Source organism: Schistocerca cancellata, chromosome 11 (genome assembly GCF_023864275.1).
Source record: "Schistocerca cancellata isolate TAMUIC-IGC-003103 chromosome 11, iqSchCanc2.1, whole genome shotgun sequence".
NCBI lineage: Eukaryota > Metazoa > Arthropoda > Insecta > Orthoptera > Acrididae > Schistocerca > Schistocerca cancellata.
Window position 1 is genome coordinate 108,689,564 of NC_064636.1, and position 17,477 is coordinate 108,707,040.

Genomic DNA, 17,477 nt, shown 5'->3' on the forward strand with positions numbered 1-17,477 from the left:
GGAGAGTTGGTTCAAACAAAGTGCTCAAGAACCTGACACTTGTGAAGTCGTTTCAGCAAAGCATGAGATCCCTGTGTTCAGACACTTGAAACATGATGGGTAATTTTTTGGTGTGACTTCACCACATGTTATGTGTTGTCCAGTGTGCACTCAGTCTTCAAGCTACATTGGTTGAAAAAAATGTGTTTTAAACAACTACTGCATGAAATATACTATCATCACAGATCTAGCAGCTGGAGAGTGTATTCATTTACAAAATAATGATATATTTTAGAGAAGATTCTTCTTTGGTCAAGAAAGTTTGTACACTCTTTTGCTTTGTAAACTCTTTGGAATACTGTGGGTACCACAGAATGTAAGGAGTAGTGGGCATGCCTCTGATGGAATCAGATGTGTTTTTTATTGTGCCGCTAATAATGTAGTTTGTGGTGTGATAGAAGTGAAAATTGTAAAGTTGGTGTGATTTAGAAGAATGGGATAAAATAAAAATATATTCGTAGCAACAGGCAAATCTTCATCAGTTATTCAGCTATCAGGAACCCACTAATGCAAAATTTCAGCCGCAAGAATGTAACCCTAGACACTAGACTTGGGGCCAACAACGAGGTAATGAAGCTAAGTAAAAAGTTTTTTTATACATCTTACATCACTCGAAGCTTTCGAAAATAATGGGGAGACTAAGAGAATTTTAATAGTGATGTGTAGGAGGGTAGCATTACAAGTGTGGGCATCAGACATGATCTATTGACCGATAACAAAGTTTTGTCTGTTGCAGAAGAAGAGGGGACAATTATTTGCGTATTTTTACATAAAAATGTAAATGAACTTCAATCACACAACAAAAGAAGATCCGAGATCTGCCCAGGAAAGTCGGATCACCTGTGACATGAATTTCATATGATATCAACAATGATGGACTGGATGAATTGAAAGAGGACTTGACAACTACGACGAAGGATATCAGAAAAGATAAGTAAAACTCATATGTGAATTTTTTTTTTTTTTTGTGGGCTTGTGTGATTGCTAGGAAAATGAATAGAGATGAGGGTAGTAGTGATGTAGATGTGAAAGCTGTGTAACACAGCCAAGACATGTTTAAACCAAGTGAAAGTGTAGTCAGCAAAGAAACAGTTAAAAATGATATTTTGCAGTTGATTTTAGCAAAATGAAGAGGAAATGAAAACAGAACAGACTGAAAACAATAGTAAAATGGACAGGGTACAACACCAAATACACTAACTTAGTAATCAAGTTTCAGAGGTAAAAAATGGGCTGTCAGATGGATTAAAAAGGGTGAATGAAAAAGTCAATGTCTTAGGAAGTAAATTTATTGTTTTGGGAAATGAGTTATTTGCACATACTTCACAACATGAGAAGAATGTTAATGATGTCAGAGTTCAACAGAAGTTTGTAGAATAAAAAATGGAATAGAACTTTAGTACGACTACAAAGTCTTTCACGAGGGAGTCCTTGCATAAAAAGTTCTCGCTTTACTTGCCGCGTCAAATTTGGATAAAATCCCGAGCTTTCGATGACTACCTCCGTCATCTTTGTCAGGGGTAAAACTGACATTCCAATCTGTCAGTTTTACCCCTGACAAAGATGACAGAGGCAATCATCGAAAGCTCGGGATTTTATCCAAATTTGATGCGGCAAGTAAACCGAGAATTTTTTATGCTAGAACTTTAGTCGTTTAGATCAAAAAAATTTAGATATTGCAGTAGGCTAACTCAAGTAAATGTTTTAAATCAGAAAATTTCAGTAGTTCAGGAAAACTGTGTTCATAAGAATCTTTATTCAAACAATGGTATTGCGTGGTCCAACATTCCAATCAAAAGTTTTCCATCAGACAATTTACATCCAGTGGATTTTTAGTACCAATGAGAGAGAGTTTTGTGTCAGGAATGAGTGACAATAAAAAAAAATTAAATTCGTTAAAAGATCTCCTAGATGTGAAGCTCTGTTGTGGGTAAATTTAAATTGAAGTCAGTGGAAAATATATCAAAGTTTCAAAAAAGTTTTTTTTAATAAATTTTGATCGAAAGCAGATAAGGCAGAATTAAAAGTGAATTTCTGAATGGTCCAAATTATAGGAATAGGACCGGTATACTGAAAGAGTTTTGTAAGAATCAGCTTAAGAAATTAGCACACCCTGACAGGCCATTGGATGAAATGACATTGATTGGTACACTAAAAAGGAGATTACCAGAGAGGTTGCAGTGGGATTTAGTACACAGACCTGAGCAATTTTTACAATATGTTGACAGGCTGGATAGGGCAGTAGAAAGAAGCATGTGCCATAACAACTGAAATGACAGAGATCAAAAGGGTAATAACTACAGAAATAGAGATAATGGTAATTTCTATCAGGGCCAAAATGGTAATCAAGACAGAAATTTTGAGCATCACCAGAATAGAAACAATGGGGATAACTATGAGCAATTTAACAGGAGAAACAATCATAGAGGCAACTATTCGGGAAACAACAGTCCACCTCAATGAAGGTCCACAGTTTTGGGACGAGGAAACACAACAAGTACACGACCCCCCAAGTTACACTTACATTTAGACAATAATAATTGTGGCACAGGTATCTGAAGTTGAACAGAAGGAACATCAGATTTCTCATTTATGTTTTGATCCAAAGTTCTGGAATACTATGGGATCATTCCATGTCAATTCAACCAATTTGAGAAAATGTTCCAGCTGATAAGTCTCAGATTTGGTTGAAATTTAGCACACCAATGCTACCAAGTGTGGAACACTCATGTACAAAATTTTAAGTTCCCTTGCCAATCAATTCCAGAATTATGACTTGTGAAAGAAGGTGGAGTGACCCGGAAATGCAACCCACATCTGGCAATCTAGCTTCAGACCCAACTTCAGGTCTTAATAACTTTTGGAACAATTCCGCACAGTCCAGTGAAATTTTTACAATCCAGTAACATCCACTTAGAGAACACACTCCATGAACCAAAACACCAACAAAATATTTCCGAGGGAAAATAAAAAATTCCAAAATGTAATTTAAAAAATGTAATACGTTAAAAGGTACATATTGTAGGTGCCCTCTAAGCCAAATATAATTCACTCAAAAAGGGTATAATTTTTTTGTGTGGTAAGCTTAATGCGGCCTAAACACAAACAGAACTCATCTTGCCCATATCAGTCACACAAACAGAGTTACGTGCACACAAAAATACAAAAATTTGAAAAATTACCTGAAGAACATGGATTTTCTAAGTGTGGTAGCACAAAAGGGACAAGTGATATCCAACCCAATATCCGAACACTGCATAAGTAGACCATAATATAATATGTGGCAAAATTTCAACTTGTTATTGCAAGGCATTTGTGTACAATAAAAGTTGGCAGAGATGTATTTGGTTACGTTTCTTTCAACACGATTTAGCAAGTAATAGTGATGATGCAGACAGCTTGTTTCGCATAAAGCTTCAGTAATTGTTGGGAACCATTAGGCAACAGAAAGTTAGACAATGGTAGTTTTCAGGGACAGAATGAGTCATTGTTAGGCAGGAACAACAAAGGAAACAAGCAACAGTTACAGGTTACTCATGTTTTTAAGATTCTAGTTCAGACTGGTCAGTACTGTTGTGGAAAGTCAGTATGGAGGCAGAAGAGTGTACTAGTGGTGCTTTTGTTCAAACAATTTGCAGTATTGGTAGAGCACAAGCATCTGAATGTCATAAAACAACATATGGAACTAAATGTGGCATTCTCTTTGTACTGTACGATCTGGATGAATCGGATAAAGATTTGTTGCTATGGAGATCCAGGATACACCCTGTGGGCGCAAGATGTACAGTTCCAGGAAACTTTAGTGTTTGTTATCATCATATGAAAGTGTTTCTGGGTAAGTATTCTTTCTTACAAAGAAGTTGTTTTGATCCATTTTGGATTCATAAGAAGACAGTGAACTGTAGCCACAGAGAAATTGATATAAAATCAGTATTGAAAGTGAATCAGGGCAAAAGTTATGTTCCAGGTGTGTTACACTGCTAAAAAATGAAGAATATCCTGATAATTTACATGACAGTGACGAAGAGCATCAGCCACATACAACCAGAGCGGATGAGCAATTAAATACTTCAGAGACTGCTCTTGGTTGGGAAAAGAGACAGGCCCAGCTATAGTAGAAGAAAACTACAAGAAGCTCAAATGGAATTAAAACACAAAATAGCTGACACACAAATGGTGGAAGAGGAAGAACTATCTGCTCCAAAGGAACAGAAATCATGCCAGAAATGCTCTGATTTGGACAAAATTGTGCATGATTTGAAAGAAAAATGTGCCATATCCACACGCCAGAAGAAAGTAGCTATTCTTATCCTTGGACCTTCCAGCTGGTCTATTGACTACACTGCAAAGGAATTCAATGTTTCTACATATATGGTAAAGCAAGCTAGGAAAATAAAAGCAACCCAAGGACTGCTTCCACAACTTCAGCAGGCTCAGGGTAAGCAAATGAGTTCAGAAATAAAGGTGCTAGTGTCAGAGTTTCATGAAAATAATGACTACATCCGAATAATGCCTGGAAAAAAAAAAAAAAAGACTATGTAACGGTGAAAATGGGAAATGTACGTGTACAGATGCAAACAAGATTGTTGCTATGCAAAATATCAGAACTATACGTAGAATTCAAGGAAAAGTATCCCAATAACAAAGTAGGTTTATCATTTTTTTTTCAATCTTCGGCCAATATGGGTTGTGCCAGTAAGTGCAAGAGGCACATACAATGTTTGTGTATGTGAGCCCCATCAAAATGGTAAGCTGATGTTTGCTGCTATAAAGGATTCTGGTCTGGATTACAAAGGTGCAATGAAGCTGCTAGTGTGTGACATCAGTTCCTACCAGTGCATGATACACAGGTCTGAAAAGTGTCCTAGTAAGGCAAATCCTGCAGAACACGGGAATACAAACTAAACAGACAAACTGACCACACACAGCTTCACAGTAACAGCACAATTAGCTTATCTCCAGTTTTGTAAGAATAATTTGGAACAAGAGGAAATTATAGTAATATTAGACTTTTCTGAAAATTATGCATTTATAGTTCAAGATGCCATCCAAGGATATCAGTGGGACAACAGTCAAGCAACTCTCCAGCCATTTGCGATTTACTATAGAGATGAATCAGGTGATTTGTCTGTCATGAACCTGTGCATTTTTAATGACTGTTTAATTCACGATGCCATTGCAGTTCGTGCCCACATTCGCACTATCACGGCATATGCGAAAAACAAGCCACCTCACATACATTTTGCGAAATACTTTAGTGATGGGGTAGCTACTCAGTACAAAAACTGTAAAAATCTCAAAAATTTATGCATGCCTTACGACGATTTTCAGATTCACGCAGAATGGAATTTTTTCACAATACGTCATGGTAAAAATGTATGTGATGGTATTGGTGCTACCATAAAGTGCATGGCATCACGAGCTAGTCTGCAGCACCCTACAGAAGGTCACATTCTAACATCTCTTAAATTATTTACTTGGCTACAGAAAAATTTCTCTGGCATACAACCATTCTATGTTTCGAAAGATGAGGTGAAATCAGTCGAAGAGTTGCTAAAAAGCAGACTAGAACACGTTAAAACTGTTGCGGGCATAAGGAGCCATCATCACTTCTCTCCAGTGGACTCTGACAATGTGCAGATGAGCAGACTGTCCGGTTATAACTATAGGTTCATGCACAACATGTGTCTTCACAGTATGTCTGACTCGGGATTCAGAAGCAAAAGCAGCAACATACAACCAGGTTGCTATGTTATTGCTGTTTATGGTGACAAATGGTACTTCAGATGTCTTGCAGGTTGCTGTGAAGCAGAAGGTGATGTATTTGTGAACTTCATGGCACCAGCAGGACCAGCAAGATCATTTCATTGGCCACATTTGGCAGACAGGTGTTGGATTCCTTTTGAACATATTCTTATCACAGTTCCAGTTCCTACCACAGTGTCAGGAAGACAGTACAATTTTCCACTCAATGTACAGAGTGCGGGAGAACTTCTGTTCGAAGCACAATCGACTGGTTTCTAGCAGTTAAGGTGCAGTAAACATTAATGATAGGTTGTGTTAATCTGTCTTTATGTTGTTGCTTGGTGATTAAACAGTTGTGGGAGAGGATAAGAAGAGGCCGAACAGTTTACAATATGTTTTTACAAAATTGTGTTGTGGAACACTAGCCACATCACCAAATACATCTGTCAACTTCCATAGTACACAAATGTCTTGCAATAACATGCTGAAATTTTGAGATATATATCTTTATGGTCTACTTATGCAGTGTGTGAAATTTGGCTTGGATACCACTTGCCTCTTTTGTGCTACCACACTTCGTAAATCCGTCTTTTTCGGGTAATTTTTCAAATTTTTGTATTTTCGTGTGCATGTAATTCAGTTTTTGTGACTGATATGGGCATGATGAGTTCTGTGTGTGTTTAGGCCACATTAAGCTTACCACAAAAAAATTTATACCCTTTTTGAGTGAATTATATTTGGCATAGATGGCACCTACAATATGTACCTTTTAACGTATTACATTTTTTAATCACATTTTGAAATTTTTTATTTTCCATCAGAAATATGTTGTTGGTGTTTTGATTCATGGAGTGTGTTCTCTAAATGTATGTTACTGGGTTGTAAAAATTTCATTGGACTGTGTGGGATAGTTCCAAAGTTATTAAGACCTGAAGTTGGGTCTGAAGATAGATTGCCAGATGTGGGTTGCATTTCCGGGCCACGCCACCTTCTTTCACAAGTCATAATTCTGGAACTAATTGGCAGAGGAAACTAATACTTTGTACACGAGTGTTCCATACATGGTAGAATTAGTGTACTGAATTTCAGTCAAATCTGAGCGTATGAGCTGCAGCCCCTGGTTGAACTGACATGGAATGACCGTATGTTTACTTGTATTGATGTAGACACTTATCACAAACCTGAATGTGAGAGTAGTGAGAATTTTGATGTAGTGTGTACGAATGATTTCTTCTCTTGGTCAGAAAATAGTGTTATTGATATATGTAAAACAGGTGATGGCAGTATTGAATCTGAATTAGGTGGTATTTTTGATGAAGATGTGAATGAGGGCTGTGAAATGACTGAGTTTGGTAAGTCTGAGACAGGTAGCTTATTGCAAGTGAATGTAGGTGAGGTGTGTGACTTTGATGGAGATGAGGCTTGTGTTGTTAATTATGTTATTGATGAGGTGATTTTGGAAGAATATGATGATAATAATGACAATGAGTATCAGTTTTTGTGGAGTTTAAGAATAATGAAGTTTCAGAGTTATTTGTCAATACAGGTAAGGTAACTGACGTATGTGAAGATGTTAGTGAGAGTCATGGATTACCAGTCCAGTCAAAGCAGTTTTTCATTAATGTCATGCAGAGTAATGATTCAAACAGTAGAGGTAAGTTATCTGTAAGCCTAGAGAATAAAGTTGAATATTTTTTGAAATTTGGTTTGGAACCAGATTGATAGAAAAATGTGCATTCTGGAATAAGTTAGCTGTGGTTTGTCACAATTTGTATCCAAATTGGTGGAATGAACTGAAAGAAGAACTAAGTACGAAAAGTAATTTTGACAGTAATATATTTTGTGTTCCTTCTGTAACAACCAAACTAACCAAAACGGCCTTGCTGTGCTGGTGGTACTGTGAACGGCTGAAAGCAAGGGGAAACTACAGCCGTACTTTTTCTCGAGGGCATGCAGCTTTACTGTATGGTTAAATGATGATGGCGTCCTCTTGGGTAAAATATTCCGGAGGTAAAATAGTCCCACATTCGGATCTCCGGGTGGGAACTACTCAAAAGGACGTCATTATCAGGAGAAAGAAAACTGGAGTTCAACACATCGGAGCGTGGAATGTCAGATCCCGTAATCGGGCAGGTAGGTTAGAAAATTTAAAAAGGGAAATGGATAGGTTAAAGTTAGATATAGTGGGAATTAGTGAAGTTCGGTGGCAGGAGGAACAAGACTTTTGGTCAGGTGAATACAGGGTTATAAGTACAAAATCAAACAGGGGTATGCAGGAGTAGGTTTAATAATGAATAACAAAATAGGAGTGCAGGTAAGCTACTACAGACCGCATGGTGAATGCATTATTGTGGCCAAGATAGACATGAAGCCCACGCCTACTACAGTAGTACAAGTTTATATACCAACTAGCTCTGCAGATGACGAAGAGATTGATGAAATGTATGATAAAACAAATTATTCAGATAGTGAAGGGAGACGAAAATTTAATAGTCATGGGTGACTTGAATACTGTAGTAGGAAAAAGGAGAGAAGGAAATGTAGTAGGTGAATATGGATTGGTGGTAAGAAATGAAAGAGGAAGCCGCCTGGTAGAATTTTGCACAGAGCATAACTTAATCATAGCTAACACTTAGTTCAAGAATTATAAAAGAAGGTTGTATACATGGAAGGAGCCTGGAGATAATGACAGGTTTCAGATAGATTATATAATGGTAAGACAGAGATTTAGGAACCAGGTTTTAAATTGTAAGACATTTCCAGGGGCAGATGTACTGTAGATTAAAACTGAGCAAACAGCAAAAAGGTGAGAATTTAAGGAAATGACAGCTGGATAAACTGACTAAACCAGAGGTTGTACAGAGTTTCAGGGAGAGCATAAGGGAACAATTGACAGGAATGGGGGAAAGAAATATAGTGGAAGAAGAATGGGTAGCTTTGAGGGATGAAGTAGTGAAGGCAGCAGAGGATCAAGTAGGTAAAAAGGCGAGGGCTAGTAGAAATCCTTGGGTAACAGAAGAAACATTGAATTTAATTGATGAAAGGAGAAAATATAAAAATGCAGTAAATGAAGCAGGCAAAAAGGAATACAGACGTCTCAAAAATGAGATCGACAGGAAGTGCAAAATGGCTAAGCAGGGATGGCTAGAGGACAAATGTAAGGATGTAGAGGCTTACCTCACTGGGGGAAGATAGATACTGCATACAGCAAAATTAAAGAGACCTTTGGAGAATAGATAACCACTTGTATAAATATCAAGAGCTCAGAAAGAAACCGAGTTCTAAGCAAAGAAGGGAAAGCAAAAAGGTGGAAGGAGTACATAGGGGGTCTATAAAAGGGCGATGTAATTGAGGACAATATTATGGAAATGAAAGAGGATGTAGATGAAGATGAAATGGGAGATATGATACTGTGTGAAGAGTCTGACAGAGTACTGAAAATATGATATTGCACAAGAGTTTGAAAGTGCACAGAAAGATATGAAGATAGTAACTGTTCTCGAAGGAACAGATACCATTGATGACTGTGCAGCTTCTTTGGAATAAATGATAACTGGGGACAGCTGAAAACGTGTGCCCTGACCAGGACTTGAACCCGGGATCCCCTGCTTACATGGGAGGAGTTCGTCTGTGCAAATGCACAGATGTTGCCCAAACTCTTATGGGAATTATCACCTCAGTGTGCGGAAGTAATGTATGGATGGCCAATACCTATTAGGTACATTACGTATGTAGATTGTAAACAGTTGAGAATGTGGGTCTCCCGGGAAGCGTGCAAGGGATAAGTCCCTGCAGTTGTGCTGTTCATCTGTGTCCTCGGAGGCTCAGACGGATAGAGTGTCTGCCATGTAAGCAGGAGATTCCAGGTTCGAGTCCTGGTCGGGGCTGTCCCCATCGAGGTATATAATCAACAACACCTGTCGGCAGCTGAGGGGTTTCAATTATCTATCATGCACTGAAAGACCTAAGTCGAAACAAGGCCTTGGGAGTAGACAATGTTCCATTAGTACTACTGATAGCCTTGGGAGAGCCAGCCCTGACAAAACTTTACCATCTGGTGAGCAAGATGTATGAGACAGGTGAAATACCCTCAGACTTCAAGAAGAATATAATAATTCAAGCAGGTGTTGACAGAGGTGAAAATTACCAAACTATCAGTTTAATAAGTGATGGCTGCAAAATACTAACACGAATTCTTTACAGGCGATGGCAGAAGCTGACCTCGGAGAAGATCAATTTGGACTCTGTAGAAACGTTGGAACACATGAGGCAATACTGCCCCTACATATTATGTTAGAAGATAGATTAAGGAAAGGCAAATCTATGTTTCTAGCATTTGTAGACTTAGAGGAAGCTTTTGACAATGTTGACTGGAATACTCTCTTTCAAATTCTGAAGGTGGCAGGGGTAAAATACAGGGAGCGAAAGGCTAGTTACTATTTGTACAGAAACCAGATGGCAGTTATAAGAGTCGAGGGACATGAAAGGGAAGCAGTGGTTGGGAAGGGAGTGAGACAGGGTTGTAGCCTCTCCCCAATGCTATTCAATCTGTATATTGAGCAAGCAGTGAAGGAACCAAAAGAAAAATTCGGAGTAGGTATTAAAATCCATGGAGAAGAAATAAAAACCTTGAGGTTTGCCGATGACATTGTCATTCTGTCAGAGACAGCAATGGACTTGGAAGAGCAGTTGAACAGAATGGACAGTGTCTTTGAAGGGGGATATAAGATGAACATAAGCAAAAGCAAAATGAGGATAATGCAATGAAGTCAAATTAAATCAGGCAATGATGAGGAATTAGATTAGACGATGATGAGGAATTAGATTAGGAAATGAGACACTTAAAGTAGTAAAGGAGTTTTGGTATTTGGGAAGCAAAATAACTGATGATGGCTGAAGTAGAGAGGATATAAAATGTAGACTGGCAATGGCAAGGAAAGCGTTTCTGAACAAATTTATTAACACCGAATATTGATTTAAGTGTCAGGAAGTCTTTTCTGAAAGTATTTGTACGGAGTGTAGCCATGTATGGAAGTGAAACACGGCTGATTAACAGTTTGGACAAGAAGAGAATAGAAGCTTTCGAATTGTGGTGCTACAGAAGAATGCTGAAGATAAGGTGGGTAGATCTCGTAACTAATGAGGAGGTACTGAATAGGATTGGGGAGAAGAGAAGTTTGTGGCACAACTTAACTAGAAGAAGGGATCGGTTGGTAGGACATGTTCCGGGGCATCAAGGGATCACCAATTTAGTATTGGAGGGCAGTGTGGAGGGTAAAAATTGTAGAGGGAGACCAAGAGATGAATACACTAAGCACATTAAGAAGGATGTAAGTTGCAGTAGTTACTTGGAGATGAAGAAGCTTGCACAGGATAGAGTAGTATGGAGAGCTGCATTAAACCAGTCACTGGACAGAAGACCACAACAACAAAAACAACAACATATTGACTGAGTTAAAAATCTATGATATACTATGCAGATGAGTTCTGTATCAGATATTTTCTTTAGAATTTGATACATATATGCCACGAGACTAAATGCGTAGATCTTTTTACAGTTTTGAAATGGGACAATAATCATAATTTTTACTGTCAAAATTAGGAATAGTATGTTAGTATATCTGTGTGTATCACCTTATTAGTCCATTTTTTCATTGCTTTTAACTCTGTTTATTAATGTTTCATATGTGAATTCTTTTTAATTTCACCTGACCATTGGCTGTAAAATGACTAAGGAGAACATATCTCATGTGACTTGAAGGAGGTATTGAACAGCATATTTAGTACACAAAACAATGTTTCAGGATCTGATGTGAATGCTAGACAGGAAGTTATCTATCTGTAGGAGCTTCTGACGAGAACTCTAGGGAGGAAGCCAAAGAGTGTCGGTGGGTGCACTCCCCGTATTGCTGTATGACTGTACCCTGATGGACCAGTCAACTTGCAAGAGATTGTGGGTGCTGGGTAACTTAATAGAGCATTTGTTGACTGGATCTGTCTGTGACTGATATTTGTGAATTGTCAGACAAGATTGCTAATGACAAGAGTTATTCAGCATAAATGCATGTAGGAGAACTGACTTTCCAATACATTATGTAACTCTAAATCAGTATGAATTTTTTTTATCATTTGTAAATGAATCTTCTAGGCTTTTATGTACATAGGATAGTTTGTATGGACAATTAGCAAATAGTGTGGAAGACATTTACTAGTGTAGACAATATAACAAGATGTATACATGTCTGCTTTCATACACTGATTTTGGTCCTCTAGCTACTGCAGTGTGTTATCATTCAAAGCTAGTGTCATCGTGACTATGTGTATGTGTACTCAAGGAGAAGATACAACCATTGATTGAGGCTAGATGCTTCTTACATTTACTCTTTGCTTATAATTCAACTTATTGAGATGATTATGAGCTTTATTCATTTTGTTGTGTCAAAACATTTTTTGCAGGTTAGTACCCAGTGTGGTTTGGATTCATGGGTTGATCCCTACATCATAAACTTAGCCCCCATATTTTTCCATTATTTTGTTCTTTCATGAGTCAATATATCCTTGAATACTCTGGTTTATGTCGCCGACTGATTCCTACTCATGGTTGGGTATATTCTTCTGGTCTGTACCTGTCGTCTTGAGTTTTTTCGAGTCGGCTCACTCGTTGTACGAACACTTAGGCTCTGAAATTTTTCTCTTCTCTTTTGAAGATTGTGAAGGTTTGATTGTATGGATTTAAAATTACAATTTATAATACTAGCAATTTACATTGTCTCTGTATTTATTTCTATAGTTTAGTGATGTAATGTTGTAGTTTTGACCTTGTATTATTTGTTTTGTGACAGTACGTTCCACAGATCTGAAAATCTGAATACCATATCCTGTGTTTTGTATAGTAGATAATTTTCTCACGTTTTCTGTAATATGTTATGTATCAGAAACATCTATACATCTATCTGCTATCCTGGGTATCATTATGTACACCGTTGGGCAAATCTTATAGTCTGTCACAAAATATTGTAAACACCCTGTTTCCAAATTTTGTGAGAGGGATATTGTAATGAAACACCCGCCTCTAACATTACCTTTTTTTTATTTATATAGAAATAACTCTCAAATGGCTCTAAGCACAATGGGACTTATATAGAAATAACTGATACGATTTATTGTATTGATTATTGTATAGGTGAACATTATCTCAGTTGTTTACCTGAACGGCCTACATATGATTTTGTATATGATGTATTATATTTCAGGTTAAAATGTATACCGTATTTACTCGAATCTAATCCGCACTCGAATCTAAGCCGCACCTGAAAAATGAGACTCGAAATAAAGGAAAAAAAAATTTCCCGAATCTAAGCCGCACGTGAAATCTGTGACTCGAAATTCAAGGGGAGAGAAAAGTTTTAGGCCGCACCTCCAAATCGAAACAAAGTTGGTCCATTGTAATACGAGACACAATTTAGGTCGAATGAATGACGATACAGCTACAGTCGTTTGGTTCGAGTCGTAAGCTTAGCAGTTAAGCTTTACCATGTAGCCATTGCTATGTGTTAGGCGCTCTGTCCGTATTTATACGGGTACCCTTCCTTTTTCACATGCTTTGTCTGGTTTGAATCGATTGCATATTTTGCTTTGATCTGATAAGTGCCTTTTCTTTGTTATACGTGTTTACATCACTCTTAAGCTGAAAATGCATTACTGTACTGTGTCATGCATTGTTTGTCGCATTCTGATAGTGTGTGTTTACGGCCTGTCGCTGCTCGTGGCATGGCTTGCTTTTGTGCGCGCAAGAGACTGTTATTTGTTGTTACTTACAGAGCTGCTTTCTTTGATAATTATCAACAAGAACAAAATAATAGACTGCGTATAATAGAACATGTTCTGAACGTGAGTTTAGCTAAAATTTTTCTCCGTTTGAAAATATTTGCGGCACAGAAATTAGTCATCTTAGATTTAAAAATCTAGTCAGTTGCCGTGCTTCATTTCTGACTGTCTCACTATTAGGCATAAGAATAATACGAATGTAAACATGATACGATATGTATATTCTTCCGCATTTGCTGTTGTCTCACTCTAGTTTCGTAGTTTATGAGGCAGACAAGATTTAAATGAGATAGCAGCAAACACGAAACAATACATGGCAAAATGTTTATGTTCATATTATTCTTATGGTCAGGAGAATACTGCATGTGATTCACAATTCATAAAAGTTTCTTTTAGCAACAATCTCTTCTAACAGGTAGGAAAAAATTCAGAATGTAGAGTTGACCATATTGACAAACATCCCAAACGGTCTTGCCAGTCGGATTTTCGTAGTACATTGAAATGCTGCTACATTCGAAGATGAACAATATGGAATTTGTATTTACTTCGTTGGATAATATATGAAAATGCATTGGTCGAAACTTGGGGCGGAGAAAAAAAGCTCGTCTTCCACCTTTTTTTTTTTAAATTTATTTACTGAAGCAGAGGTTTTGGCGCCAGTATTTATCTTTGTGCCTACAAAGCATGCCTGTGTAGCGCTACATATATTCGACGGAAGAACTTAATTGTGGTGGCACCTACCAACATTTTTCAGAACTTCCGCTTGCTTTGCACTCGATTCTAAGCCGCAGGCGGTTTTTTGGATTACAAAAACCGGTAAAAAAGTGCGGCTTAGATTCGAGTAAATACGGTAAACAGAAATTAATTTGTTAGTACTCTGTACATGTAGTTAAAATTACTCTTCTTTTAAAAATATATGAAATTACAAACTTTCTGGCATACTTAAAATTCATATTGTTAATTGCACAAATTGATGTGAATTATTAAATTTATTTCTGGATTCATTTACAAAATAATGATATATTTTAGTGAAGATTATTCTTTGGTCAAGAAAGTTTGTAAACTCTTTGGAATATTGTGAATACTGCAAAATGTAAGGAGTAGAGATGGGCAAACTGAAACACGTAACTGTTTCGAAACAAATGAAACAGTACAATGTAATGTTTCGATACACTGTTTCGAAACAGTGAAACAGTTTGTGTTTTGTAATCTAATAATCCTAGACATTTTATCATCTTGAATGTCTACTGTATAGGTATGTCCATATAAACACAAATGAGGTGCGAGAGCGCTAATCATATCGCAGAAAGTATGAAACTATCACTTAGGCGTCTTGGCAGTTTCGTATTTCATGCAGCAAATGCGCTGCTTTCGTGTCGTGTGACTTTCATACTTTTCAATTGGCTGAGGACAGCCATAGTTGAAGACAGAAGAACCACCACGAACGGAACTGGAGGTGGGAGCGAACTGCAGAAACAACGGATATGGTACTGGGATTCCCACATTCCGCTAGTATGGGAATATACCCATCCTGCTAATTCCCATGCACACAAAGGGAATCATTGTGGATAATAGGCACAGTGACTATAGACTCACAAATAATGCCAAATAGTTCGAATAAATAATAAAATATAACAGAAAATTTTTGTCTTTCAAGGTGTTTCGAACCGTTACTATAAATTCACCATGCTTCCTAGCCCTTCCCGTTCACCATTACACTATCAGTGATACGTCAAACAGATTGCTTGCAATTATACCTACATTAAATTTATGTATATGTATAATAACTGTCACTCTACGTCTTTTTCTTTTTATTCAAAATGTTCTAGGCTTACTTGCATTTCTTAATATGACTACTGTACTTGAACAGAGAAACGTATGTTATAAAAAAAAGTGTAATTTAACTGAATGATTTTCACATATTTATTATTTTGAATGTGAATAGTATGCGTTGTTTTATTGTTTGGTTAATGTTTATAAAGCAAATGTTACGCCATTTCGGAATAGGACAGTCATCTAGAAACGAAGCTTTATTTTCGGATATCTTAAGCTTCATGCTATTGCTTGTCAAAACGATTTCGACACTCTTGAAAGTGTTTCACGAAGTGGTATGTTGTGTTTCAGTACCTGTGCTGAGCCCAAATCTCGTCCGACACAGAGCGGAATGAAACATCACTGTTTCGATACAATCAGTCCGTTGCAAGCACAGGTGGACTGAAACAGCCTTATTTTGAAACAACGATACAGTTTCTGTGTCTGGTCCGGATATCCGAGACGGGCGGAATGAAACACCACTGTTTCGAAACAGTGAACCACAGCTGTTCCGAAACAGTGAAACAGTTCTACGTATCGATACACTGTATCGAAACATAGAAACAGTGGCCAAGTCTAGTAAGGAGTAGTGGGCATGCCTCTAATGGAATCAGACGTGTTTTTGATTGTGTCACTAATAATGTAATTTGTGGTGTGACAGAAGTGACAATTGTGAAGTCAGTGTGATTTAGAAGAATGGGATAAAATAAAACGAAATTCATAGCAACAGGCAAATCTTCATCAGTTATTCAGTTATCAGGAACCCACTAAGTCAAAATTTCAGCTGCAAGAATGTACCCCTAGATACAAGACTGGGAGCCAACAACAACAAGATAATGAAGATAAGCAAAAAGTTTTTCTTTTGCATATCTTACGTCACCCGAAGCTTTTGAAAATAATGGAGAGACTAAGAGAATTTTAACAGTGATGTGTGGGAGGGTAAGATTACAAGAGGTCTTTCTCAACATCCATATAAGAATGATTCCAACCAATTTATCCATTCAATTTAAGCTATCACAGTTACAACTGATTGCAGGGTGGAGGGGGGGGGCTGCCACATTTGCACAGTGTAGCAGAGAATTTTCTTCCTTACATTCAGCTTTAATGCAAAACCTGTATGATGATGTTTAAAAAGATGAATAGCTTATGATTTCTGGTTGCTTATTAGAGAAGCATGTCAAAATCTGAAGTAAAGCAGAGAAGAACTTTAGATTGTTGCTAACAATGTTTTCCCTAATATATTCATACAGATTGCTTTATTTAAATTTTCTGAATATGCTGCGTGACACTGTATTCTTTGGTGGTGAATAAATCAAGTTAAAATTGTGGTCTAGATTACAAATAACAATCATGTTCTAAATATTTCCTGAAGTATATATATTAAGAAGTATAAATTCAAATGAGTCTTTATGAAAGTTTAGTCTGTTGAATCTATAAGCTGAAAAAAAATACGGAAATGGTGAACAGTGTGAAAAGCAATATATCTGAAGGAGTTCACTAAGATATATGTATTTGCATATTAGTATTTGACGTATGAGTTATCAACTGAATGTAAATGAAAAATACTTTTGCGCTACAACATAAAAATAACCACAAAACTACATTAAGGTAGAAAATATTTAATTTTTTTCATGTTGCTGAATTTAGCTGGAAGCCAGATTAAATTTTATCAAAGGTATTCTACATAACATAGACAACTATATTATGATGACATCTGGTGGCGATTATAACGAAGTACGAGGGATATCCACAAAGTACATTACGTTTTGGAATTAAAAATAAATAAAGTATTGGAAAATTTTTTATTATATACAGATGAAAGCCACACTTAAATACTACTTTTCTACATAGTTGCCATTTAAATTAAGGCACTTATGGTAGTGGTGGATGAGCTTGGAAATTCATTCGTCGTAAAATTCGGCCGCCTGCGCCTTCGACCACGTGGTTAATCAGTAACCCGGTAGAAATACGATTTTTGTGGATTTCCTGGAAAGAGGCACTGCAATAAACTCTCAAAGGTATTGCCAAACTCTGCACAACCTCAGAAGAGCAAT